We start from the raw sequence: 26496 nt of genomic DNA, 5'->3' as shown, positions 1-26496 counted from the left end.
CAAAGGCAATGCTGTTGAGCACTTCAAATATGGCTAGTGTGACCGAGAAACTGAATTTTAGATTTTTATTTAACTTTGACTTTAGCATAATTACTGAACTTTCAACATTGTTAGGGTACATAACAGACTTAAGATCAGCTCAAATATGATCTTCTCAATGAGGACATCTTTGCCTACCCCCAAAAAAATTGTAACACCCCCCCAATACACACACACACACACACACACACACACACACACACAATAACACCTGACACCAGGTTTATTTTTCTCAATAGTACTAATAATCATCCAACAAATATTTAACTTAGTAGTTTCTCATTTGATTCCCCAACTGGAATGTAAACTCTTCAAGGGTAGGGCTTTTTGTGTGTATGTGTCTATTTTGGTCACTACCGCAACACCAGCAACTGAAATGGTGCCAAGCACGCTGCAGATGCTCACTAAGAACTTGCTGAATGAATAAGATAAAGTCCACCATTAAAAGTATACTGATGTCTATCTCCAGTAAAAAAAAAAAAAAAGTATATGAGACCAAATCAATAGTTTAACTCTACAACTTGAGGAATTAGAGAACAAAGAGCAAACTAATCCCAAGCTACCAGAAGAAAGGAAACAATAAAGATCAGAGCAGTAATAAATGAAATAAAAAATAGAAAAACAATAGAATCAACATAAGAAGTTGGTTTTTTGAAAAGATCAGTAAAATCTAGGAAATTTTTTTAGAAATGCAAATGGGGATATTCACCAGATCCTACAGAAACAAAAAGGATTTTAAAGGTATGCCAACAAATTAGATAACTTAGAGGAAATGGACACATCCCTTGAAACATACAAACTCCCTACATTGACTCAAGAAGAATGAATAGTGGATCTCAACAGACCCATAACTAGTGAAGAGATTGAATCAGTAATCAAAATAAAAGCCCTGGACCAGATGACTTCAGTGGGGAATTCTATCAAACATTTACGGAAGTGACGCCAATCCTTCTTAAAGTCTTCCAAAAAATATAAGAGGAGGGAACAATATCTAACTCATTGTAAGAAAGAACCACTACCCTGATACCAAACCAGGCAAACATATCACTAGAAAACTACAGACCAATATCTCTAATGAATATAGACAAAAAACAAAACAAAACAAACTGTGAGAGGCAGGGCCAAGATGGCAGAGTAGTAAGATTCCTGTGGTCCCTTTTACAACAAAGACCTGAAAAAACAAGTGAGTCGATTATATATGACAATCTAGAAGCCCTGAACGTAAAAAGCAAAGTTGAGGAACTAGACTGAGGAAGACTGGGAGGGAGTGACGGTTCAGAAGCAGCGAGGAGTTGTCAGACCTGACCTGGTGGCAATCAGCACCCTGCAGGCTGGATTGGCTGGCGTGTGCGGTAACAAAAGCAGTGGCACTGAGGACACATTTTCTACATTAGGAGAGACGAAGTGGCGGAGAGTCTACTCAAGTCTTCAGAACCAGCGAGAAGCAGCACTCAATTGGCAAAAGATAAGCACATGCATCTAACCTACTGTGCGGGTCAAAAACACCCCCTTCAGGGAGAACCTCTCTCCCATGTACCTGCCCCCTCCCCACTCTGTACCAGCTTCAGTGACTGCCGTGCTCCCTGGGCCGGAGGTAGGGCCCGTTGCACGTCCTGAGCTGTTCTCCTGGCTTTGGAGAGGGAACAAATGCACAAACAGGAAAAAACAATCTGTGAGCGCCCCTAAGCCGGAAACTCAGGGTGGGCACAGCCCCTTTGCCTAGGCACAGGCATAAGGGGTCCATGGACTTTGAATGCCTTTCACCCCTGCAAAGACCTGTGTGGATGCATTCCAACAGCGTAGGCCCTCATTAGCACAGTACAACAGAGTATATACGTGAAGCCTATTTTCAACTGTATCAGCTATAAGGTGTAGTGGCAGATTTGTGACATCTGACACCGCTCTGCCCATTAAGCAGGGTACTGACCTACGCACATCAGGGGCCTGAGGACTGGTGGCTCCACCCACACCACCTAGCCACCCATGACAGGGGTCCAAGAATAAGTGGTGCCTCAAGGTCCTTACAGCCAACAGAGTTCGGTGCCCGTAGTCTGGCTGTAAAGCCCGCCCACCTATGAGCTCTAGGGGACAGGAACACACTTCCCTCCCAGACACTCAGGGGCAGCTGTCAAGCCCCTGCCTTGCTCAGCGCATGACCCTCTACTGCAGCCAGATACCTGTGCCTACACCCATCACCCCTGCCCATCTAGGACTGTAGGTGAGAGCCTGCACCACACACATGGTGGCTGACTACCTGAGCTGAATCCATACAAGAAAAGTAAACGGATTCCTGGGCTCACATACCTAGTAACAGCTCTAACCACCTGGAGACATGATGTTAGAGCTTCAAAGGCGCCAATAATCAAACTAGCTCACATGATCAGTCTATTTGGACATATCAAGACAAAACAAGAAGCTAGGGCACAGTAAGCAAACAAAAAATAAATACAATAACTTATCAATGACTCAGAGACAGCAGTCTATATCGAATCACATAAAGAGGCAGACCATGACGGCTTCCGCAAGTGCCCCAGACAAAGAATAAAGAAACCTGGAGAAAGAGAATTTCTTGGAATTAGCAGAGGAAGAATTCAAAAGATTAATATACAGAGCTCTTCAAGACATCAGGAAGGAGATCAGGCAAAACGGAGAACAAGCCAAGGAACACAGAGACAAAGCAATAGAGGAATGACAAATTTAACAGGCTACAAGAATCCACAGAGAGAGCAAGCAGAAATCCAAAAGATTAACAATAAAATTTCAGAATTAGATGACTCAACAGAAAGTTACAGGAGAACTGAGACAAAAGAAGGCAGAATTAGTGAGACTGAGGAAAAAGCACTTACTTGAGAAAAAATCAGACAAAAGAATTTAAGAAAATGAAGAAACACTAAGAATTATGTGGGACTCTATCAAGAGGAATAACCTATGAGTGACTGGGGGAATAAAAGAAAATACAGAGATAACTGTTGAAGATTTGTTGGCAGAAAACCTCCCTGATATCACGAAAGATGAGAAGGTATCTTTTCAAGAAGCTCAACGAATCCCATACAAAGTAGATCCCAAAAGAAAGTCACCAAGACATATTACAATCAAACTTGCCAAAATCAAAGATAAAGAGAGAATTTTAAGAGTGGCTAGGGATAAATGAAAAGTCATCTACAAAGGAGAGTCAATAAGACTAAGCTCGGACTGTTGTTGTTAGGTGCCGTTGAGTTGGTTAAAAAGTCATCTACAAAGGAGAGTCAATAAGACTAAGCTCGGACTGTTGTTAGGTGCCGTTGAGTTGGTTCCAACTCATAGCAACCCTATGTACAACAGAATGCCATCCTCACAATTGTTGCTATGCTTGAGCCCACTGTTGCAGCCACTGTGTCAGTCCATCTCATTGACGGTCTTCCTCTTTTTCGCTGACCCTCTATTCTACCAAGTAAGCTGGGACTACTCAGCAGAAACCATGGCGGCAAGAAGGCAATGGGATGACATATATAAAGCCTTGAAGAAAAAAAAAAACTGTCAGCCAAGAATTATATATCCAGCAAAACTGTCTCTCAAATATGATGGCAAAATTAGGGTATTTCCAGATAAGGAGAAGTTCAGGGAATTTGTAAAAACCAAACCAAAATTGCAAGAACTGCTAAATGGAGTCCTCCAGTTAGAAAATCAGGAACATCAGATAACAACTGAAGACTAGAACAGAGGGCAGAACAACGAGATATCAACCCAGATAGGGAAGTCACAAATAAATCAAAGCTAAAACACTGAAAATGGGGAAACAGAGACAACAATATGTAAAAGATGACAACACTAAAACAAAAAAGAAGGACTAAATAACATAATCACAGATCTTTCATAGGGAGAAAAAAATACTAGCAAACTGAATCAAAAAACATATTAACAAGATTATACACCACGATCAAGTGGGATTTATCCCAGGAATGCAAGGGTGGTTCAGTGTTAGAAAATCAATCGATGTAATACAACACATTAACAGGCCAAAGAAAAAGAACCACACAACCATGTCAATCAATATAGAAAAGGCATTTGACAAAATTTAACATCCCTTCATAATAAAAACTCAACAAGAGAGTACCAGAAGAGAAATTCCTTAATAAAGGGCATTTAAGAAAAACCCACAGGTAACACAATACTCAGTGGAGAAAGACTGAGAGCTTTTTCATTAAAATCAGGAAAAAGATAAGGATACCTGCTTTTGCCACTGCTTCAACATCATTCTGGAAGAACTAGCCAGAGCAATTAGGCTAGGAAAAATAATAATAAAAATCAAAGATACCCAAACTGGGAAGGCAGAAGTAAAAGTATCCCTTTTCACAGATGACATGATTCCACAAACAGAAAACTCCAAAGAGTCCACAAGAAAGCTATTAGAACTAATAAATGAATTCAGCAAGGTGACAGAATATAAAGTCAACACACAAAAATCAGTAGGGTTTCTATACGTCAGCAATGAGCAAGTGGAAAAGGAAAGTAAGGAAACATTACCATTCACAATAGTATCTAAAAGAATTAAGGACCTAGGAATAAATTTAGCCAGGAAGGTGAAAGATGTATATACAGAAAATTATAAAACATTACTAAAAGAAATTAAAGAAGACCTAAATAAATGGATGGACATTCTGTGTTTGTAGACTGGAAGGCTTAATATAGTTAAAATGTCAATACCACCCAAAGCAATCTGTAAATTCAATGCAACAGCCATCAAAATTCCAACACTTTTCTTTACAGAGATAGAAGACTGAATCCTCAAATTTACAGAGATGAGCAAGGGACACCAAATAACTAAAGCAATCTTGAAGAAAAAGAAAGCAGAAGAACTCATACCTCCTAATTTCATAACGTATTTATAAAGCCACAATAATTAAAACAGGCTGGTACTGGTATAACGACAGACATACAGAGCAGTGGAATAGAACTGAAAGTCAAGAAATAAATCCATACATTATGGTCAATTGATTTTCAACAAAGGTGCTAAATCCAGAGTCTCTTCAATAAATAGTGTGTGGAAAATCAGACTTCCACATGCAGAAGAATGAATCAGGATCCATGCTTCACACCATACACAAAAACTAACTCAAAATGGATCAAGGACATAAATGTGAACACTAATACTATAAAATTCTTATAAGAAAATATAGGGGTGTACCTGTGGAACCTACTTTTAAACAATGGATTATCAGATATGACAACAAAAGCACAAGGAGCAAAACACAACACAGATAAATAGGACCTCATAAAAATTAAACACTATTGTTCATCAAAGTACTTTATCAAAAATGTGAAAAGACAACCTACAGACTGTGAGAAAATTTTCAGGAAACTATATACGGGATAAGGATGTAATATCCAAAATATATCAAAAAATCTACAGCTTAACAAGAAAAACAGCTCAACTGAAAAATGGACCAAGGACTTGAACAGACATTTCACCAAAGAGGATATTCAAATGACCAACAAGCACATGAGAAGATGTTCAACATCACAAGCACATGAGAAGATGTTCAACATCATTAGCCATTAGAGAGGTGCAAATCAAGACTACAGTGAGATATACCTCACCCCTATTGGAATGGCAATGATCAAAAAACATAAAATAATAGGTGTTGGCAAGGCTGTGGAGAAACTGGAACCATCATCTTCTGCGGGTAGTAATGTAAAATGGTATAGCTACTGTGGGAAACAGTTTGACAGTTCTTCAAAACGTTAAACGTAACTATCACATGACCTAGCAATTCCAATCCTACATATGTGCCCAGAACAAGTGAAAACTGGAATGCAAACAGAAGCTTGTACACCAATGTTCACTGCAGCACTTTTCACAATAGCCAAAAGGTGGAAACAACTGAAATGTCCAACAACAGATGAATGGATAAACAAAATGTGGTATATATACACACAATGGGATACTACTCAGCTGTAAAAAGAAAGGACGCCCTGATGCATACCGCAACATGAATGAACCTTGGAAATATCATGCTGGCTAAAAGTCAGTCTCAAAAGGACAAATAATCTATGATCTCACTCACATGCAATAAGCAAATATATAGAAGCCAATGATTTCTATGTATTGTGGTTACTAGGTGTGAGGGAGAGGAAAACGGAGAGTTTTTGCTTAGGAAGCATTGAATTTATGTTAGTGGAGGAAAGGACAGTAATAATGGTTGCACAACTTGAAGAATGTAACCAATGTCAACGAATTGTACATGCAGAAATTTTTGAGATAGCATATGTTTTGTTATATATATTCTTATCACAATTGTTTTTAAAAAAGTATACTGAGAGAAATGAAAGAGTTAAATGAATGGAGAAGTATATTGTGTTCATGGATCAAAAGACTTGGTATCACTAAGATGCCAATTCTCCCCAAATTGATCTACATATTCAATACAATCCCAATCATAATCCCACCAGCCATTTTTGCATAAGGTGACAAATTGGTTTTAAAATTTATATGAAATGCAAAGCACAAAAAAACAACCAAAACAATTTTGAAAAAGAACAACAATATTCGAGGATTTATACTACCTGATTTAAAATTATCAAGACATTATGGTACAGGCAGCCCCAGCTTATCACCCAATTTATGGACAACTCATACTAGTCCTTTAATGCTATGTAAATTTGTTCTCACTTTGAAACGATTAAACCAACCCCTACTTGCAACAAATTCTTCATCACAATCACCTTCACTTGCTGCACTTGCAGCCTTTAAATTAATGAAAAGGCTTTAAGTCTTTTCAGTAAGGGTAAATAGAACTGTATGCAACTGTTCCAAACGACATACAAATTTGACTTAAAGACACAGTTAGGAATGAATCTCATTTTTAACCCGAGGAATGCCTGATGTAAGGAGAAACATACAGCCCACTACATAGAATAAAGAGTCCAGAATAAGACCTGCACATATTTTTGACAAAAATAGCAAGGTAATTCATTCAGTGGAGAAAGGACAGTCTTTTCAACAAATGGTGCTGGAACAAGCAGATATCTAGTAAAAAAAAAAAAAAAAAAACTCAACCCTCACTTCATACCATACATAAAAATTAACTTGAAATGAATCACAGATTTAAACACAAAAACTATAATCTCTGGAGTAGGCAAATACTTTTTAAATAGAACACAAAAAAATATGAAATACAAGAAAAGAGCTAATAAATTGAACTTCATCAAAACTCAAAACTTCTCTCTTCAAAAGATACCATTACGAAAATAAAAAGGCAAGCCACAGAACCAGAGATAATTTTAATAATTCTAATATCTGATGAAGGACTTACAACAGAATATATTAAGAAAAAAACCTCCTCCTTCTTGATAATAAGTAAGCTAACAACCCAATTTTTAAAAACTGGCAACAGAGTTAAAGACACTTCTCAAAAGAAAATACATGTATCACCAATAAGCACATGAAAAGATGCTGGCATCATCAGTCATTAAGAAAATGCAAATTAAAAATACCATTACACACCCAGTAAAATGGCTGAAATTTAAAAATAGTGGCAATACCAAGTGTTGCCAAGAATGTGAAGCAACTGGAACTCTTGTGTACACTGGTACAGCCACTTTAGAAAAAATTTTGTCAGCTTCATATAAACATACAATTACCATACAATCTAGCCATTCCATTCCTAGGTGTTTGCTCAAGTAAAATGAAAACATGTCTACAAATGTCCATCAACTATTGCTAGAATAGAATAGTATACAGCAATAAAGAGACAAACCAACATAGGTGAATACCAAAAGCATTCTGCTAAGTGAAAGCCAGACCCAGAAGACCATATACTGTATGACTCTATTTATACTACATTGTAGAAAAGGCAAAATTATATTTACAGAAAGTAGATTAGTGGTTGCCAGGGGCTGGGGTAGGAAGAGAAGATTTTTCAGGGTCATAGAAATTTTCTGTATCTTGATTGTGGTGGTGGTCTCAAGAATGTATATTTGTCAAAACTCAAACTGTACAATTATAACGGGTCAATTTTAACATATGTAAGTTAAACATCAAATCTGATTTTTAAGAAGCATATCAGATCAAAAACTAAAATCCAACTATATAACATCTGAAAGAAGAGCACTTAAAATGGCTCATAAAAATGGAGCATTCTGTGTAGCTTTAAAAAATAATAGGGAGTTGTCCACATTCAGGTAGGATGGAGGAGTTTGCAGCAGACCAATTTCTTGTTGAAAACAACTACTGTTGTTAAAAAAAAAAAAAATGTTGTTAGGTGCCGTCAAGTCAATTCTGACTCATAGTGACTCTACAGGACAGAGCAGAACTGCCCCACAGGGTTTCCAAGGAGTGACTGGTGGATTTGAATTGCTGACCTCTTGGTTAGCAGCTGAGCTCTTAACCACTGTGCCACCACCAAGGTTCTGAAAACAATTAGAAAAACTAAACAAATAGCAAGAAATCATATTTTAAAGGCAGTAGAGAGCTATGAAGGCATGGAGACAAGAAGGTCTAAAATTTGAGAGGGGAGAATCTTTTAAAGGTGTTCAGAGGATCTACAGTTGTCTTTTCCCTGGGAGTATCTTCTGATTATGAGTGCAGGCTAGAAGCAGAGAATTGAGGTTTGGCCTGTGCAGAAGATGCTGCTGAAGATCAGGGGAGCTCAGACAACTTTTGATGTTCACTCAGGGATGGAATAACAAAATTGGAGAACTGGAGGGACCTCAAACTCATGCCCATTATCTCCTTCAGGACACGGGCTGAATTTTAAAGCTGTGCAGGGTAAGAGGCTAAAAAGTTAATTGAAAAACTTTAAAAAGGCAAAGTAAATTTCCCACCTTTCACAGTGCCAAGAAGACAAACGCCACCAGGGTTTGAACTGGAAGCTTTGGAAGACCACACCAGAGAAATAAGGGCAAACCAGGGGTGGAGTACAACCAAACTACCAAAATAGCAACTCCACCTCCACTAATTAAGGTAATTCGCTCACAATTCTATGTGCCTAGAAGAAACATGAGCCCCTCTGGCAAAAAAAAAAAAATACCATTACCTGGTAATGCTTTCTTTCTGTTTTTTTGTTTTTTAATACACACTATCTGGCATTCAATCAAAAATCAAGAGCCAGGAGCAACACAATCAATCAACTTGGCCTAATTGACATTCATAGAACACTCCAGCTAACAACATTTTCAAAAGTACACAGAACATTTACCAAGATAGACCATATTCTGGGCCATAAAATGAATTTCAATAAATTTAAAAAAGATTCAAGTCACATGAAGTATGTTCTCTGATCACAATGAAAATAAATTAAAAATAACAGAAAGATCTCTGGAAACTCCTCAACTATTTGGAAACTAAATAATGCACTTCACAAAAATCTATAGGTCAAAGAAGTCATCAAATGGGAAATTAAAACATATTGTGAGATAAATGAAAATATCAAAATTTGTGTGATGCTGGTAAAGCAATTCTTAGAGGGAAACCTATTTAGAAAAGAAAAAAGGTCATAAATCAATGATCTGAACTTCTACCTTAAGAAACTATAACCAAAAACCAAACCAAACCCTGTGCCGTCGAGTTGATTCCGATTCATAGCGACCTATGGGACAGAGTAGAACTGCCCCGCAGAGTTTCCAAGGAGCGCCTGGCAGATTCGAACTGCCGACCCTTTGGTTAGCAGCCGTAGCACTTAACCACTACACCACCAGGGTTTCCAACAAACTATAAAGAGTAGAACATATTAAGCCCTGAGTAAGCAAAAGAAAAGAAATATTTGAGATCAGAGCAGAAATCAAGGAAATAACAAAAACTAGAGAAAATGAGTTAAATCAAAAGCTCACTCATTGAGACCCTTGTCAAAAACTGATAAACCTATAGCCAGATGTAAAAACACAAGAAACAAACTACCAACATCAAGAATGGCACAGAATCACTACAGATCATACACATATCAGGCTCACTGCAGATTCTATAGGGGCACTGGTGGTTCCACTGGTAGAATTCTTACCGTCTATGCAGGTTCAAGTCTTAGCCAATGCAACTCAAGTGCAGTCACCACCCATCTGTAAGTAAAGGCTTGTGCGTTGCTATGATGCTGAACAGGTTTCAGCGGAGCTTCCAGACTAAGATGAACTAGGAAGAATGATCTGCCAATTTACTTTCAAAAATCAGCCAATGAAAATCCTATGGATCATAATTGTCTGATCTGCAACCAACCATGAGGATGTCACTGGACCAGGCAGCATTTCACTCTACTGTGTATGGAATTGTCATGAGTCAGGGGCCAACTCTACAGCAGCTGACAACAGATTCTGCATGTATTATAAGCAAAATAAGGGAATACTGCAAACAGTTTCATGCCTATAAATTTAACATCTTAGATCAAATAAGTGAATTCCTCGAAAAACTTAGCCAGCATGTAAAGAGACAGAATCATGTAACCACAGGACCAATAACCAAGAGAAAAACAAACAATATAAGCACAGCAATGCATGACAAAGATACTGGAATTAATAAGCAAGCAGCTAAAATAACTTTAATATGTTTAAGAGAATTACAATCTACTAAAAATCTACAAAATTGAATGAAATATTCTTGAACTCAAAACCACAATATGAAGTTAAGAATACAATTGGTGGGTTTGCACAAAAGAGAAGATAATTTTGATATACTAAAAGACAGGTCAACAGAAAATACCCGAAGTAAAGTATGCTGTTTGCTGTGTGCCATCAAGTCAATATGGACTCACAACAATCCTACAGGACAGGCTAGAACTTCTTCCTTGGGCTACCTAAGCTGTAGTCTTTACAGAAGCAGATTGCCAGGTCTTTTCTCCTACAGAGCAGCTGGTGGGCTAGAACCACCAACCTTTTGGTTAGCAGATTAACACTTTAACCATTGCACCACCAGGGCAACAGTATACGGATAAAAATAAATAAATAAAACAGCTTAAGAGACATGTGGAACATGACCATTCGGTGTAACACATGCGTAATTGCAGTCTGAAAATAAAAAAGAGACAGAAGCAGTATTAAAGAGATAATGGCTGAGAGCTTTCCAAAGCTCTCCAAAAGGTATCAAATACAGATTCAAAAAACTCTAGGAACATCAAGAAAATTCAGCAGCAATCATAATCAAACTGCTAAAAAACTAAGACACAATCTTAAAAGGAGCCAAAGAAAAATACATACTCTCAGCAAAACTACAGTTCATACATTACCTTCAATAAGACTGGTAGCTGACTTCAACAGAAACAAAGGAAGCCAGACGACAATGAAACATTTTTTTAAATGTTGAAAGAAAATAACTACCGATTTAGAATTCTACACTCAGTGGAAATATTCAAATAAAAAGGTAAAATTAGGATATTTCCAAGCAAAAATAGAAAAATTCATTGTTAGCAGATAGGCCAGGATTAAAATACATACTAAAGGCAGTTATTCAGACAGAATGAAAATGATTCCAGAGAAAACACAGATACGCAGGAAGGAAGGAAGACCCCTAGAAAGAGTAAATACAGATAAAAATGTCTCTTGGGCTTTAAAATATATACTAATATAGGACAATACTACTATAAAAAGGCTGGAAAGGGTGGAGGGTAAAGTGTTGTAAGGACTGGCATTACTGGACAATCATAAAAGTAATAATTTGTATTAGACTAATAAGTCAAAGAAGCACGTAGTAATCTTTAGAATAACCACTAAAGAAATAATAAAAGAATGCATAACTGACATGTTAACAGAGAAAAAACTGAATAAAAAAACATATTTTACTCTTAACAAAAAAGAATGCAAAAAGGATAGTAAAAAAGAATGTAAAACAGATCACTCAAAGAGAAAACAAACAGTAAGATGGAAGACAGCAGTTATAAATTCAACTGTATCAGAAAATCCATTAAATATAAATGAACTAAATACTCAATGTAAAAGACTAAGATTGATTAGACTAAAATAAAGCAAATCTATATTTAATCACAAGCAAAAACATCCAGAGAACATGTTGAGAAGAGTTTATAATCTTGTATATATTCCACTTGCTATAGCACTGTAACATGCACACATACACAGACACACACACCCCTTAGAAAATGCTAAAAAAAAATATATATATATATATACTAACAGGACTTATCCCTGTTTTTAGGAGATATTTTTCATCATAGATTTTCTTTATACTTTTTGGTACTTTCATGAGTCATTTTTATATAAATCACAAAACTATTGTGACATTGGTTAAAATTTTTACAATGTATCAGCATTCTCATTTGTTCCATTCTGTTTGTTCTGTTTCCATTGATCTATCTTCCCTACCCCTCCTTCCTGTCTCAGCTTTACTTCTGGGTAAATGTTGACCTTTGGTCTCATATAGCTGATTGTTTGAGAGTACATCACTCTCAGTGATATGGTTTATTTTATAAGCCAATCTATTATTTGGCTGAAAGGTGACCTCCTTCAGTTCTAAGTTCAAAGGGTATATGACACAGATTCAACTGTGTCCCTCAAAAATGTGTGTCAACCTGGCTAGGCCATGAGTCCCAGTACTGTGTGGCTGTCCTCCATTTTGCAATCTGATGCAATTATCCTATGTATTGTAAACCCTAACCTCTACGATGTTAATGAAGCAGGATTAGAGGCAGTTATATTAAAGAGGCATGACAATCTACAGAATTAGATTGTATCTTAAGTCAATCTCTTTTGAGATATAAAAGGCAGAAGAAAGCGGAGAGGAGAACGAACTCCTACCACCAAGAAAGCAGAACCAGGAGCACAGTATGTCCTTTGGACCCAGGATCCCTGTGCTGAGAAACTCCTAGACCAAGGGAAGATTGATGACAAGGACCTTCCCCCAGAGCTGACAGAGAGAGAAAGCCTTCCCCTGAAGCAGGTACTCTGAATTCAGATTTCTAGCTCCTAGACTGTGAGAGAATAAATTTCTGTTGGCTAAAGCCATCTACTTGTGGTACTTGTTATAGCAGCACCAGATAACTAAGAGAGTATCTTACGGCGATAGCCTCAGCAGTTCCTCTAGTCTCTATCAGTCCAGTAAGTATGGCCTTTTTTAGGAATTTGAATTCTGTTCTACATTTTTCTCTCACCCTGTCCAGGACCTTCTATTGTATTCCTGATCAGGACACTCAGTAGTGGTGGCTGGGTACTATCTAGTTCTTCTGGTCTTAGGCTCAAAGAAGCTGTGGTTCATGTGAGAGCCCGGTGCTCTTAATCACCATATCATGCAATAAATACAGTAAGTAAGCATAAGGTCTTGTTAAAGTAGCTTGTGTCTTTGTTATTAAGTTTCAGGTGACAATAAGAAACTCTTCAGGGGAAAACAAAAGATATTTTTAACAATCTGGTTATGCCACTGAAGATAAATACATACAGGAAACATCTAAAAATTTCCTCATTTCATGGAAAAGAGAATTAAAAAGTAAAATACAGTCACTATTAAAAATAACTCAGAAAAACATGAGAAAACCAAACAACAGTTTAGCTTAACTAGCAAAGAATGTTTGCCTTAAGCATTATGCACTTTTAAGAGCTATCTATAGGATAACGAACTGACAACAGTAACTCAAAAAATGAGAAAAGAACTTTAGGGGGCAGTGAGCTTATGTTAATGGAGAGGAATGACTCAGAAAAGGAGGATGAGAATGGTTGCACAGCTCAAAGAATGGTTGTAGAACTCAAAGAGTGTAATCAGTGTCACCGTACTGTACATATAGCAACTGCTGAATTGCTGTACGTTTTTGCTGTATGTGTATATTCTCAACAACAAAATAAATAAAATTTTTTAAAAATCAGCAAATGTATAGGATTCAAGAATAGACAACAGAAGACACATTAAAACCACTGCATTAACATTAAGATCATACCTATTTCCTCTGGAAAATAGTTTACCATAACGGTTTTTCTTCCTAACTTAAGCCAGAGAATGTAGCATACATTAGCATCACATACTTAGGAGCTGAAAAAGATATCACAGAAATCCTACATTAGGCCAGAGTCAATTCCTTGAAACAAAAGACATTTTTTGGAATTAGATTTTCCATTTAAGGTAGTGTTTAAAAAAAAAACTCTCCACTGAACTTGTTGTTGTTGTTAGGTGCCATTAATTCATAACGACCCCATGTGACACAGCAGAACTGCCCCATAGGGTTTTCTAGGCTATACTCTTTACGTGAGCAGATTGCCAGGTCTTTCTCCCATGGAGTCACTCAGGGGGTTTGAACCACCAATCTTTCAGTTTCCAGCTGAGCACTTAGCCATTGTGCCAGCAGGGCTCCTTCCACTAAACAGACCATTGTAAAAATGTTACAGCTCAAATTTTCATTGTGTGTGCAGACAGCTTCATAGCTTCCCATACTTTCCACACAAAGCGTTGCTATCAAAAGGATTTACGCTCATGAAATGCAAAGTTAATTTAATACAATTCAAAGTAAAACATATTTCAGCAAGAAAATGCACCATTACAAAAATCTGAGGTTTGGTTCATTATTATGGATCATTATTAGATTATCTTTTACATGGCATTTTTCACCAAGGTCTTGTAACTCCCACCAAATGACTGGGTGGGATTATGCAAATAAGGTGATTGCAGCCCTCCAAGGGGATTAAACAGCTTGCTAATAATGTAATCCAAAATCAAAACCAAATCTGTTGCCATCAAGTTCACTGACTCATGGCAACCCCATGAGTTACAGAATAGAAACGAACTCCATGGGGTTTTCTTGGCTGTAATCTTTATGGAAGCAGATCACCAGGCCTTTCTTCTATTGCACTGCTGGGTGGGTTTGAACTGCCAACCTTTCAGCTAGGAGAGTGCAAACCATTTGTGCCACCCAGGGACCTATTTATTATATACTTAAGGCATATTTTTTCAACAAAAAAGCATGAAGTTTCTATTTAATCTGGATATCAAGGTAAATTCAGTATCATTCTACTTGAATGCCAATTTTTCTGAAGATATCCTATTACATTTTTTTCAAGTTACTGACTCCACCTGATGACTAATACTGGCACTGACAGTAGTATTAGTTTAAAAATTGAAAAAACATAAGTATCCTACAGGAAAAGATGAATAAGTAAATTGCTGTACATCGGTACACAGCATAGGTGAGAATACCACGTAGCCATTAAAAAAAATCATGTTGTAGAAAAATAAATATTGATAAAGAAAAACCCTCATGATACACTGTTGAGTGAACGGAACAGTCCACACAACAGTGAATGTATTATGGGCCCATTTTTGTAAACATCATGTGTCTATAAGTGTACATATACTTAAAAAAAACCAAACCAAATCTAGTGCCATCAATTCCGACTTATAGCGACCCTATACGACAGAGTAGAACTGCCCCATAGAGTTTCCAAGGAGCGCCTGGTGGATTTGAACTGCCGACCTCTTGGTTAGCAGCCATAGTACTTAACCACTATGCCACCAGGGTTTTACTTACGTAATGGCAAACAAAAAAACAAAATGGACAAAGAATATATTTCAAAAGGTTAACAACTGTCATCTCTTGGTTGTAGGATTTCCCAGTTACATTTTAAATATTTAGCTGTGCTTTGTTTTCCAAGTGTTCTACACTAGGAATGTGTTCTATTTATAATGGGGAAAAAGAGATTAAGAAAGAAATGAAGGCAACTATTTACATTAAATCCATATTTTAATACAATGATAAATCTTTGGCTATGCATATGATTTAATCTTCATTAGTACAACCCCCATTTTTTAAAAAATAAAAAACCTTTGAACATGAATCAACCTGTACTTTCATTTTACACTATTCTGGGTGAGAATTAAAATTTTTAAGCACCTTATTAAATGTGAACTCTTTGAAGAAGATAGGAATTCTCATCTTACTATTTAGATCTTATTAATGTAGGAATACAAATAATTCTGAAAAATAAAAATCACATCCTAAACAGCTTACTCTAAAAGTCAAATGCAATTCATATCTTACAAGTGATTTCTTTTTGTAGACTTCTAAGACTTACAACAGAAGTTTCTTCATCTGTCTGATTCACTGAAGTTACATCTAACAGGACTATAAAAATGACTAACAAATGGCTGTAAAGCAACTATAAATATAAATGCCATTATAATAATTACAGCCAATCAATAAGAATTAAATTGCTCTCCCACTTAAAAGTGTTCTATAAATACTTCATACAACTCTACCTAAAATTTTAGACGCAGAAAAGAAGAAAATTGATGTCCACCTGTACAATGACTACAAAAAACTACTTTTTTTTTTTTACTTTACACATCTGCAAATAAAATAACTGAAAGGAAAAAGACATGAGCAATAAAAAGCAATTTTGCTATAATGTGGAACTCTGAATGATTTTCCCCCCACAATGTTGTTTGTTTTTGCAGTGTGATGAATCGCTTTTATACAGCATTTTTCACCAAGGTCTTGTAACTCCCGCCATATGATCGGGTGGGGTTATGCAAATAAGGTGCTTGTGGCCTGCCAAGGGGATTAGACAGCTTACTAATAATGTAAATAAGGTATATGGCACCCTTGTGGGGGTGGGACCATGCAAATTAGGTGCATGGAACCCTAATGAGCAGACTGGTCAGTTTTGCCATCCCGCCAGGCTTAAAATGAGCCATCTCAGAGGTGGAAAGGGAGAATCTCACTATCACCAAGAAGAAGAGACAAGAGTGAAGCACATCCTTTGAACCTAGGGTCCCTGAGCTGAGAACCCCCTAGACCCAGGAGACAGACAGACATACAGCTGTAACACTGGAGACAGCACGAGATGACGAGAAGTGGCACCAGAAAAAAGAGGCAGCAAAATCAAGAGACTAGCACGAGACAATGCAATGGGCTGTGGTCTTCCTGGCCCAGGAAGTAAGGCAGTTACAGTGGGTGTGCTGACCAATGGAGCGAGAGAGCCGACCACATTCAGGCCAAGGCTTATCAGCAGAGTGGGGTGCCCCCAGGCACTTATTGACAGAGCTGAAGTGTTTTAACACTTGCCTAGTTAGAGGAGGGGCCAGGCTAAGGAGCCGAGGCCAAGAGATCAAGGGCCAGAGAGAGACCTACCTGCAGACACAGGCGAAAAGAGGCTATCCCTGTTGGAAGAACTGTACCCTGAGTTACTCCTGATTCTGAATTGTAACGTGTAACTTCCCTAATAAACCCCATAATAATCAGTATTGTCTGTGAGTTGTGTGTGGCCACTGTAATGAATTACTGAACCCACCAAAGAAGCACAGAATGACATGAGAGAGATGGCTGGCGTCAGAACTGGTAAAAAGGTTGGAGAGAGAGGCATGTCTGACCTCCACTTCATAGGAATCAATTTTGGGCTGATGTTGATCTTCTCCACTCCTGAAGTTAAAGGAGGTGAGATGCCCCCACGCTGCCATTTTTACAGCTTTCATAGCTTAAGATATTTATAGTAAAAAAACTATTTTCTGACAGACCACCAAAAGCAAAAATGCAGCAAGGAGTAGGTGAGAGGGACATTAAATATGTGCCCTGAGGAAAGAACGAGATAGGAGAAAATGATTTACTTTTAATGCTAACACTGACATGTTAGATAGTAGATAATAGTTAACTGACAGACTTAAATTTCCTAATATTTCTAACAATCCTGAAATCTAAGAGAGGCTGTATTGTAATTACCACATAAAACAGAATGTGGCTCTTCTGAGTGGAAAAGCTGAAAGAAAAACACTACTAAAACTATCAGGTAGTCTTAACAGATACTTGCTATAAAGATACAACTTAACTCCTTTTGTTAAGAGCCAAGATTTAAGCAGTCTAAGTTTGTTCTCCGCACCCAGTTGTCAATTTGTTGTACTGTAATAGCCTGCGTGTTGCTATGATGCTGAAAGCTATGCCACCAGTATTTCAAACACCAGTAGATAACCCATGGTGGCCAGATTTCAGTGGAGTTTCGAGACTAAGTCAGACTAGGAAGAAAGACCTTATCATCTACCTCAAAAAATTAGCCAGTGAAATCCTTATGGTTCACAAAGTACCGATACCATGCTGGAAGATTAGCCCCCTAGGTTGGAAGGCACTACAGAATGTTTCAGTGGAGCTTCCAGATTAAGACAGATTAGGAAGAAAGGCCTGGTTACCTACTTCCAAAAATTTCAAAAAAAAAATTTTTTTTTAATTTTTTTTTTTTTATTTTTTAGCCAATGAAAACCTTACAGATAACCAAGTGCCAATATAGTGCCTGGAAGATGAGGCCCCTAGGTTAGAAAACACCACAAAATGGTTACAACAACGGATTCCAACATACCAATGATCACGAAGATGGTATACAACTGGGCAACAATTTGTTCTGTTATACACAGAGTCGCCATGAGTTGGGCCTGACTCAGTGGCAACTAACAAGCTATTCTGTCCTTTCTTAAGTATTTAAAAGGTTGAGATACCTCGAGAAGATAAAACATTTAGGAATAAATCTAATCAGAGACATAAGAGGCCTATACAAAGAAAACTACAAGACACTACTGCAAGAAACCAAAAGAGACCTATATAAGCGGAAAAACATACCTTGCTCATGAATAGGAATACTCAACATTGTGAAAATGTCAATTCTACCCAAAGCGATCTATAGATACGATATGACCCCAATCCAAATTTCAATGACATTTTTAACTAGATGGAGAAACGGATCACCAGCTTCATGTGGAAAGGGAAGAGGCCCCAGATAAGTAGAGCATTACTGAAGAAGAACCAAGTGGGAGGCCTCACACTACCTGATTTTAGAACCTACTATACCGCCACGATATAATTTTTTTATACCGCCACGGTACTTGAAACAGCCTGGTACTGGCACAACAACAGATACATAGACCAGATGTAAATCCATCCTTCTGTGAGCAGCTGATGTTTGACAAAGGCCCAAACCCATTAAATGAGGAAAAAACAGTCTCTTTAACAAATGGTCCTGGCATAATTGGGTATCCATCTGCAAAAAAAAAAAAAAAATGAAACAAGACCCATACCTCACACCATGTATAAAAACTAACTCAAAATGAATCAAAGACCTAAATATAAAATCTAAAATGAAAAAGATCATGGAAGAAAAAACAGGGACAATGTTAGGAATAAACAGTATACAAAACATTACTAACAATGCACAAACACCAGAAGAGAAACCAGATAACTAAAAGCTCCTAAAGATCAAACACTTATGCTCATCAAAAGACTTCACCAAAAGAGTAAAAAGACAACTCACAGACTGGGAAAAAAAATTTGGCTATGACATATCTGATCAGGGTCTAATCTCTAAAATCTACAAGATACAGCAAAACCTCAACAGCAAAAAGACAAATAACCCAATTAAAAACTGAGCAAAGGATATGAACAGGCACCTCACCAAAGAAGACGTTCAGGCAGCCAACAGATGCATAAGAAAATGTCCTCGATCATTAACCATTAGAGAGATGCAAATCAAAACTACAATGAGATACCATCTCACCCCAACAAGGCTGGCATTAATCTAAAAAACACAAAACAATAAATGCTGGAGAGGTTCTGGAGAGACTGGAATACGTATACACTTCTAGGGGGCACGTAAAATGGTACAACCACTCTGGAAATCAATTTGGCACATCCTTAAAAAGTCAGAAATAGAAGTGCCCTATGATCCAGCAATCCCACTCCTTGAAATATACTCTAGAGAAATAAAAGCCACCACAGTAATAGATATATGGACACCCATGTTCACTGCAGCACTGTTCACAACAGCAAAAAAGATGGAAACAACCTAGGTGCCCGCTGACGGATAAATAAATAAACATATGATGGTATGTTCACACAATGGAATACTATACAACAATAAAGAACAATGATCAATCTGCAAAACATCTCACAACATGGATGAATCTAGAAGGCATTATGTTGAGTAAAATTAGTCACAAAAGGAAAAATATTGTATGAGACCACTATTACAAGAACTCAAGAAAAGGTTTAAACATAGAAGAAAACATTCTTTGACGATTACGAGGGTGGGAAGGGAGAGAATTCACTAACTAGATGGTAGACACTAATCATATTAGGTGAAGGGAAGGACAACACACAATACAGGGGAAGTCAGCACAGCCAAATTAAACAAAAAGCTAGGAAGTTTCCTGGGCACAACCAAACACTTTGAGGGACAGAGTGGCAGGGCAGAGTCTGGGGACCATGGTTTCAGGGGACATCTAGGGCAACTGGCATAACAAATTTCATTAAGAAAATGTCCTGCATCACACTTTGGTGAGTGGGGTCTGGGGTCTTAAAAGCTTGCAAGCTGCCACCTAAGATGCATCAGTTGGTTCCAACCTACCTGGACCAAAGGAGGATGAAAAACACCAAAGTCACAAGGAAAATATTAGCCCAAGAGACAAAAGGGGCCACATAAACCAGAGGCTCCATCAACCTGAGCCAGAAGAACTAGATGGTGTCCGGCTACCACCAATGGCTGCCCTGACAGGGAACACAACAGAGCATCCCTGATAGAGCAGGAGAAAACGTGATGCAGAACTCAAATTCACATAAAAAAGACCAGACTTAACGGTCTGATTGAGACTAGAGGGACCCCAGAAGACATGGCCCCCAGATCCTCTTGTTAACCCAGAACTAAAACCATTCCCAAAGCCACTCTTCAGACACACGTTAGAATGGACTATAAAACATAAAACAGTACTCATGAAGGGTGTGTTTCTTAGTTCAAGTAGATACACGAGACTAAAGAGGCAGCTCCTGCCCAGAGGCAGGATGAGAAGGCAGAAAGTGACAGGAGCTGGTTCAATGGGCACGGGAAATCCAGGGTGGAAACAAGCGAGTATGCTGTAACACTACAGGGACTTCAGCTAGTGTCACATAACGATATGTGTGTAATTTTTTGTATGAAAAACTAACTTGAGCCATAAACTTTCACTTAAAGCACAACTTAAAAAAAAAAAAAGGTTGAAATATACATTCTCTCTCTATCCTACACTCCTGCAAAGAAAAAAAAAAAAAAAAAAAGCTGGAGATAGTGGTAATAGTCTCACTCTTACAAACCATATGTGTATTTAAACGAGTTTTAACTATATCTATTTTATACACACCTTTCTTCTGGAATCCACCATGTCCTATCTTGTATCATAGTTATTATACATGAGCTCTTTTAATCATACGGATTTCAAACCTATTGATTGCAGAGTCAATTCTACTGCATCTATGTATTCCATGGAGTCTAGAAACAATTTTCATTACAGATATCCCCCACTTTTCCAAAGTTCACTTTATACCCTCTGCATTCTTATGAAAGACCTATATTAGTACCTGTTTTTGCTAACCAAAAGAAATCCGAAGAGGATTTTTGCTTTTACAGAAAAAAGATTAAAAAAAAAAAAACTGGAAATAGCATTCTAGCATTTATTTTGCAGCAAGCGAGCCATTAAAGAGGCAGTGCACACCCCGAGCAGCAAAGCTGCCAAGCTCCTTTCCTGGGAACTAAGCATTCCTGCCTTTACTATACATTAGACTCTTAGGCTCGACGGCAGTAGGTTTGGGTTTTTGGGTTTAGTGTTATTTTAGGTTCTATGTGTTATTTGGTATGTTATTTTTTGGGTCTGAGAATGCTCAAAATTTTTTCCTATATCAATTCACGGTAACTGCTTCTTCACTTTACACCAGTTCGGCTTACCAAAGGTTTCACAGGAATGCTCTGCTTTCGGATAGCGGAGAAACCTATAATACTTTCAACTTTCTATAGACTCCATCGCCTAAAAAGAATTTAAGGCTTAGTAATTCTTTGTAGTTTGGTTGGAAAAAAAAAAAAAAAACATTTGAAACTATTAGGTGGTGGTCTCTCTGCGTAGAGGGGTGGGGGCAGAGACTACTGTCAGTTAAGCACAAGCCAGACCAAAGGGCCTCCTCTCCCCTTCAAAGACTGGATTCCATCCCTCCGTTATGAACAGAATCTGCCTAGGTTCACTTCAGAGGATCTCAAGAGGCTGATGTAATCTAGGGGTTTTCCTAGTGGTCTGCATGTACAGGAGGATAACATGAAAATTCATTCCATGAGCCACTGACCAAGTCAAATCTCAAAGAAAACACTAGAACTTGGACTCTAAAGAATCCTATAAAAGTCACAGAATCCAAGTCTTTATGCTGAATTCAATCTATACCAGATATTGAAAGTTCATGCCAGTATGACCTTACTGCAACCTCTGTAAAGGCCTCCAAAACAACTGCCCCCACAAGTGAAAACGCAGGTTATGCCTTAACGTATGAACCATTACGTTAAAATTTCTTACATACCCCTGGTCATTTCCTTGTCCTGTGGCTAGTAACAGAGCCCAGAGCAGAGGCAAACTGGCAGAGCAAAGGTTCAATCACAAAAATTCAACCGGCAAGACTGAACAGGACACGTTTACATATGCAAAGAAATGAAAGGTTACATAGCAAAGTTAACACTGGGTACCCCTGTTGAGGAATGTGAGATGGAGGTTGCAAGTATGTGAAGGGTGTTTTCATTTATTATATATACAGTGCATTGTTTTAATTTTTCATGAACATTAATTTACTTCTGTAACTTTAAAAACAAAATTTAAATACAATTTTAAAATGTGATTTCATTTACAGAAAAAAGGGCCCACGTGGAGGTCAAATGGTAAATAAATGCCACTTTGCAGAAGTTTTGATATTAGAGAAACCTATAATGCAATTATCCTTTTTTTTTTTTCCACAAAATGAAAAGGAATACTAGTAATATTACTTAAAAAAACCACAGGAGCTGTCACTCAGTACTGTACCCACATTCACACACTTTGATTGTATACTATCAGCCACCAGAGAGAGTTTGAGTAACACCCCTTTCTCCAATTATAACCACTCTAACAATGCCTTTTCAACCTTAACACGACAGTTAAATCCACGGGCCGTTGACCATATCACTAAAAAGGTCAGCAGCGCTGAGCTAAAAAATCATCAGTAAAATGTTCACAACAATCCATAAGTCATAAAAAAAATTTATTTAGTTTTTTGCACCTCAGTTTTATTCTTCATAAGAAGGGAAAAGTTTCCTTTCATTTTTCATAAGAAAAGAAAAATAAAGTTTTCCAACCTGAAATGCAAACTACCCGGACAATCAAGTTTCATGGACTGTTCATTTTTAACGTGACTATTTAAGGGTTAAAAAAAATAAAATTTTATACAATTGTGACTTAGAAAAAAGGGTGTGGGGAGGGACACAAACTATACTCTGAAAACAGTACAATTCAGTTGTAATGCTAAATGTAGACAATGTTGTTACATATTTTAGGTAGGCAAAATATGACCAAATAACTCTAAAAGTTTTATTTGCCTGTGACTTCAGCATCTTAATACTTAAAGTGTAAATAAACATGAAACGTATTTTAACTTTTTCTTTTCATTTTAGTTCATTTTTCTATAACCTAAGAGAAGTCATACTGAAAATGTCCCAAAACACCATACATTAGGAAAGACAGACAAAAACCACATAACAAATTATTTTCAGGAGATTTAATCTATTTTTTGAATCCATGATTGTAGCGTACACACTTTATGTCTCATTTCCCACCTTTCCCTCATCAGGCTAGTTATTAATTTTGGAGTGTCCTCCCAGAGTTTCCTTATAAACAGAAGAACTAACACAAGTTTATATTCTTGTTTTCCCTTTTTTTAACACAAAAAGTAACACATTATTCACACTGTTCTACACCTTGCTTTTTTCACTTGATAACATATTTTGGAAACCTTTCCATGTCAGTACACAGAAAGCTTCCTCATTCTTTTTTTATAGTTAACTATGACTAGTTCTACCACAACTTTCAGTCTACTTTCTTCAAATTAGCTTTTAATGACATTCTGTTCAGTCAACTACTTAACTCTTGAATTCATTTTCTTTCCCTAAAAAGATTTTAAAACTAATTAGATTTGAGATGTTCCAAGGGCTAGATTTCAGAAATAGCACCTCAGTATCTAAATTACATTTTTTAAAATGTTTATTTCCAAACTCGTAGAGGGAAAACATTCCATTGATCACTAACATAAAGCTATAAATTAAAATGTTTCAGGTGAAATTACCTTTGCTTTGATTCTGGGGATCAGCGTAATAGTCAAATCAACAATGACTGCAAGTTTCTTTACTTCTTGTGCTTTTCTCTTACTGTAAAAGAAAATATTGATTAAAAAAAAGGCTAGAAAGCCTTAAAATCATATGGTACGGCATTCTAACAAGAAACCACAAACTGATTTGATCTTTCATCTGCCAGGTCAGAGACCAAGATTTTTATCTTTCAGGATTCTGAATACTATTATCAACAGGATGATTTCTACGCCAGTGAAAAATACTTTTAAAGAATATAAACTCTGCGGCACTACGTGTTAGGATTACACACCCGGGGCCAGGGCGCCAGACCCATCCACAGAGAATCCGGCTTCTCAGGACGAAAGGGATCTAAAAACGCCAGCCTCTGCGGTGACAGGGAGCCTGGAGGCGCCAAGGGAAGGAGGGAAACCCGGCGCCGCGCGGCTAGCCCTCGAACCGGTTCAGGAGCTCGAGTCCGACGCGTGGAGTCGCGCGTTTCTCGAGGACCGAGCCCCGGAACCACGACCACTAACGGAACCAGCCCCAAGGCAACGGCGGCCGCTCGGACTACTGACCGTGGAGCGCGAGCCGGGTGCCGGGAGGGCGGGGGTTCGCCGGAGGAGCTGGCAGCCCCGGCGCCCCATTGGGCGCCGCTCCAAACGTGCCCGAGTTGTGACAGTAATAAAGTGGGTCACAAGGCCTAGCGGGTCCCCGGCGAAAGCCCTTGCGGCACCCGATCCCTGGCTTTCCCGGCCGCCCTGCCGCTGGACTCCGCAGCAGCCCCGGGCGCCCTCAGGTACCCGGCCCCGCCGAGCACCCCAATCCCGCCCCTGCTCTGCAGGTAACCTCAACTGCCCAGGAGGGCCCCTCAGCCAGGGCAGGCCTCCGCCCCAACTCCCGAGGAAAGGCACATTAAGGTGACAGGCAAAACTTGGGATTCAGCTCTCGCCTTCCCCTCCCTTGGCCGCCGCCCCCCGGCCCCACACACGCCGCTCCCCGCTCCCTCCCCTTCCCCGCGCCCTCACCGTGTAGCTTGCGGCGGCTTCGGCTTCTTCCCTCCCCCACCTTGGAGTTTGGCTGCGGTGACTCGGAACCACAAACCCTGCTGCGTCCAGCAGACACCGCGGCTGAAGCGCCAGCTGCACCTGGGGCTGTGAGTAGCGCCCCCCACCCGCCCCCCAGAAAATTCACCGCTACAGCCGCCTGGTCCTCCCCCTCCCTTCCCTTCCCCTCCTCCACCGGCACCGGGAGCACGCATGCGCTGCCGAGGCAAGTCTGCCGCCGGACGTCAGACCGGGCCCGTTCGGTGGTGCGCCACTCACCGGGAGCGCGCACGCGTCGGCAGCCAGATTTCGCTCGCGCTCTCCGGGGTTTCCTTTTTTAAACCCGTAGCCGCAAGCCGAGTCCGTGATTGCGCTCCCTCTCGGCGCATGCGTCGTTCTCGACCCCCCCCCCCGCCCCCCCCCCCACACCCCCGCGGGCTCCGACGGCTGGCCCCAGCTCTCAGATCGCCCCTCCCCTCACTCTCCCTTTTACCGGCGTGTCTTGGTGCGCATGCGACTTGCCCCGTTAGGCGGCGCAGAGCTGCGCGCGGAGATCCCGGGCGCCTGAGGAGGTTTTCGCTCCCTTGGGCCGCGCGTCTGCGCGGTCCGTGGCCGCAACGGCGTTCCCCCCTCCCGCCGCCGGGCGTAGAGGAAACCGGGATCTCCCGATGCCCCTTTGCCAGCACTGGCTAGGAGGGCGCCGGTTACTGGAAAGCCGGAGAGGCGGGGCCTGACTGGGTGGAGGGTGCGGCCGGTCGCGGGAGCGTTAGACCCGGGCGACTTTGGCTTTCACCCTGGATGCCGGGAGTGGTGAGGAGGAGTAAAGCTTCCTGCCGGATGAGGGACCCAGAGGCCAAAAAGGGGAGCGTCTCTCCTTGGAAAGCAAAACATCACTTTGGGCGCCAGGGAAGATTTTTCGGGTGTTGTTCAAAGCAAGACTTCTTGTTTCTTTCCTCAGAAGGCATCATTTGCGTTTCCTCACCTGGAGTTGGGGGCAAAGCTGGATGATAACTGGACCGCATTCCTTTCTCACCTCCTGGAGGAGCGTGGCGTCGGCTTATGGGGGGGGGGGGGCAGGGAGACAGGACCTACGTCCTCGGCTGGAGGAGGGAGGCAAAAGAAGGACAAGATGTAGTAATTTGCAGTTTTTCCCCTGGCCCTTAATGTAAGCCCAAGTAACGATATAATGAAAGTTCAGGGAATGAAGCAATTGGGAAAAACCAAGACGTAATTTAAACGGGCTCCCCTTGGAACTTGTGAATACTTCCTGTTTATCTTGGAAATTTACTTCGGTTGATGCATCAGACAAACTCAGTCCACTTGAGAAAGCACTTTTCAGCACTTCTAAATAATTGAAAAGGAGCTGTTTACAATCCTAATGCCTAGG

The 26496-nt window shown here is 39.4% G+C and overlaps 1 protein-coding gene across 16 annotated transcripts in view; it reads right to left on the bottom strand.

The window, feature by feature from the left end:
* The window catches only part of CLOCK (clock circadian regulator), a 144371-nt gene extending 118076 nt beyond the window's left edge, over window positions 1-26295 (bottom strand). For 6 of the 16 annotated variants that reach the window (XM_064285774.1, XM_064285779.1, XM_064285780.1 and 3 more), the window contains exons 1-2: window positions 25092-25250; window positions 24063-24144 (exon numbers count right to left, since the gene is read on the bottom strand). The gene's annotated coding sequence lies outside the window, so the exon portion shown is untranslated. Of the gene's footprint in view, window positions 1-24062; window positions 24145-24376; window positions 24621-25091; window positions 25252-25388; window positions 25502-25602; window positions 25622-26091 lie in introns of those variants that run through there. The other 10 variants (XM_064285777.1, XM_064285783.1, XM_064285782.1 and 7 more) reach the window with 5 other exon arrangements.
* Between the last annotated feature and the right edge of the window lie 201 nt (window positions 26296-26496).

This window comes from Loxodonta africana, chromosome 5 (genome assembly GCF_030014295.1).
Source record: "Loxodonta africana isolate mLoxAfr1 chromosome 5, mLoxAfr1.hap2, whole genome shotgun sequence".
Lineage (NCBI taxonomy): Eukaryota > Metazoa > Chordata > Mammalia > Proboscidea > Elephantidae > Loxodonta > Loxodonta africana.
This window is presented reverse-complemented; position numbering and strand designations above follow the sequence as displayed.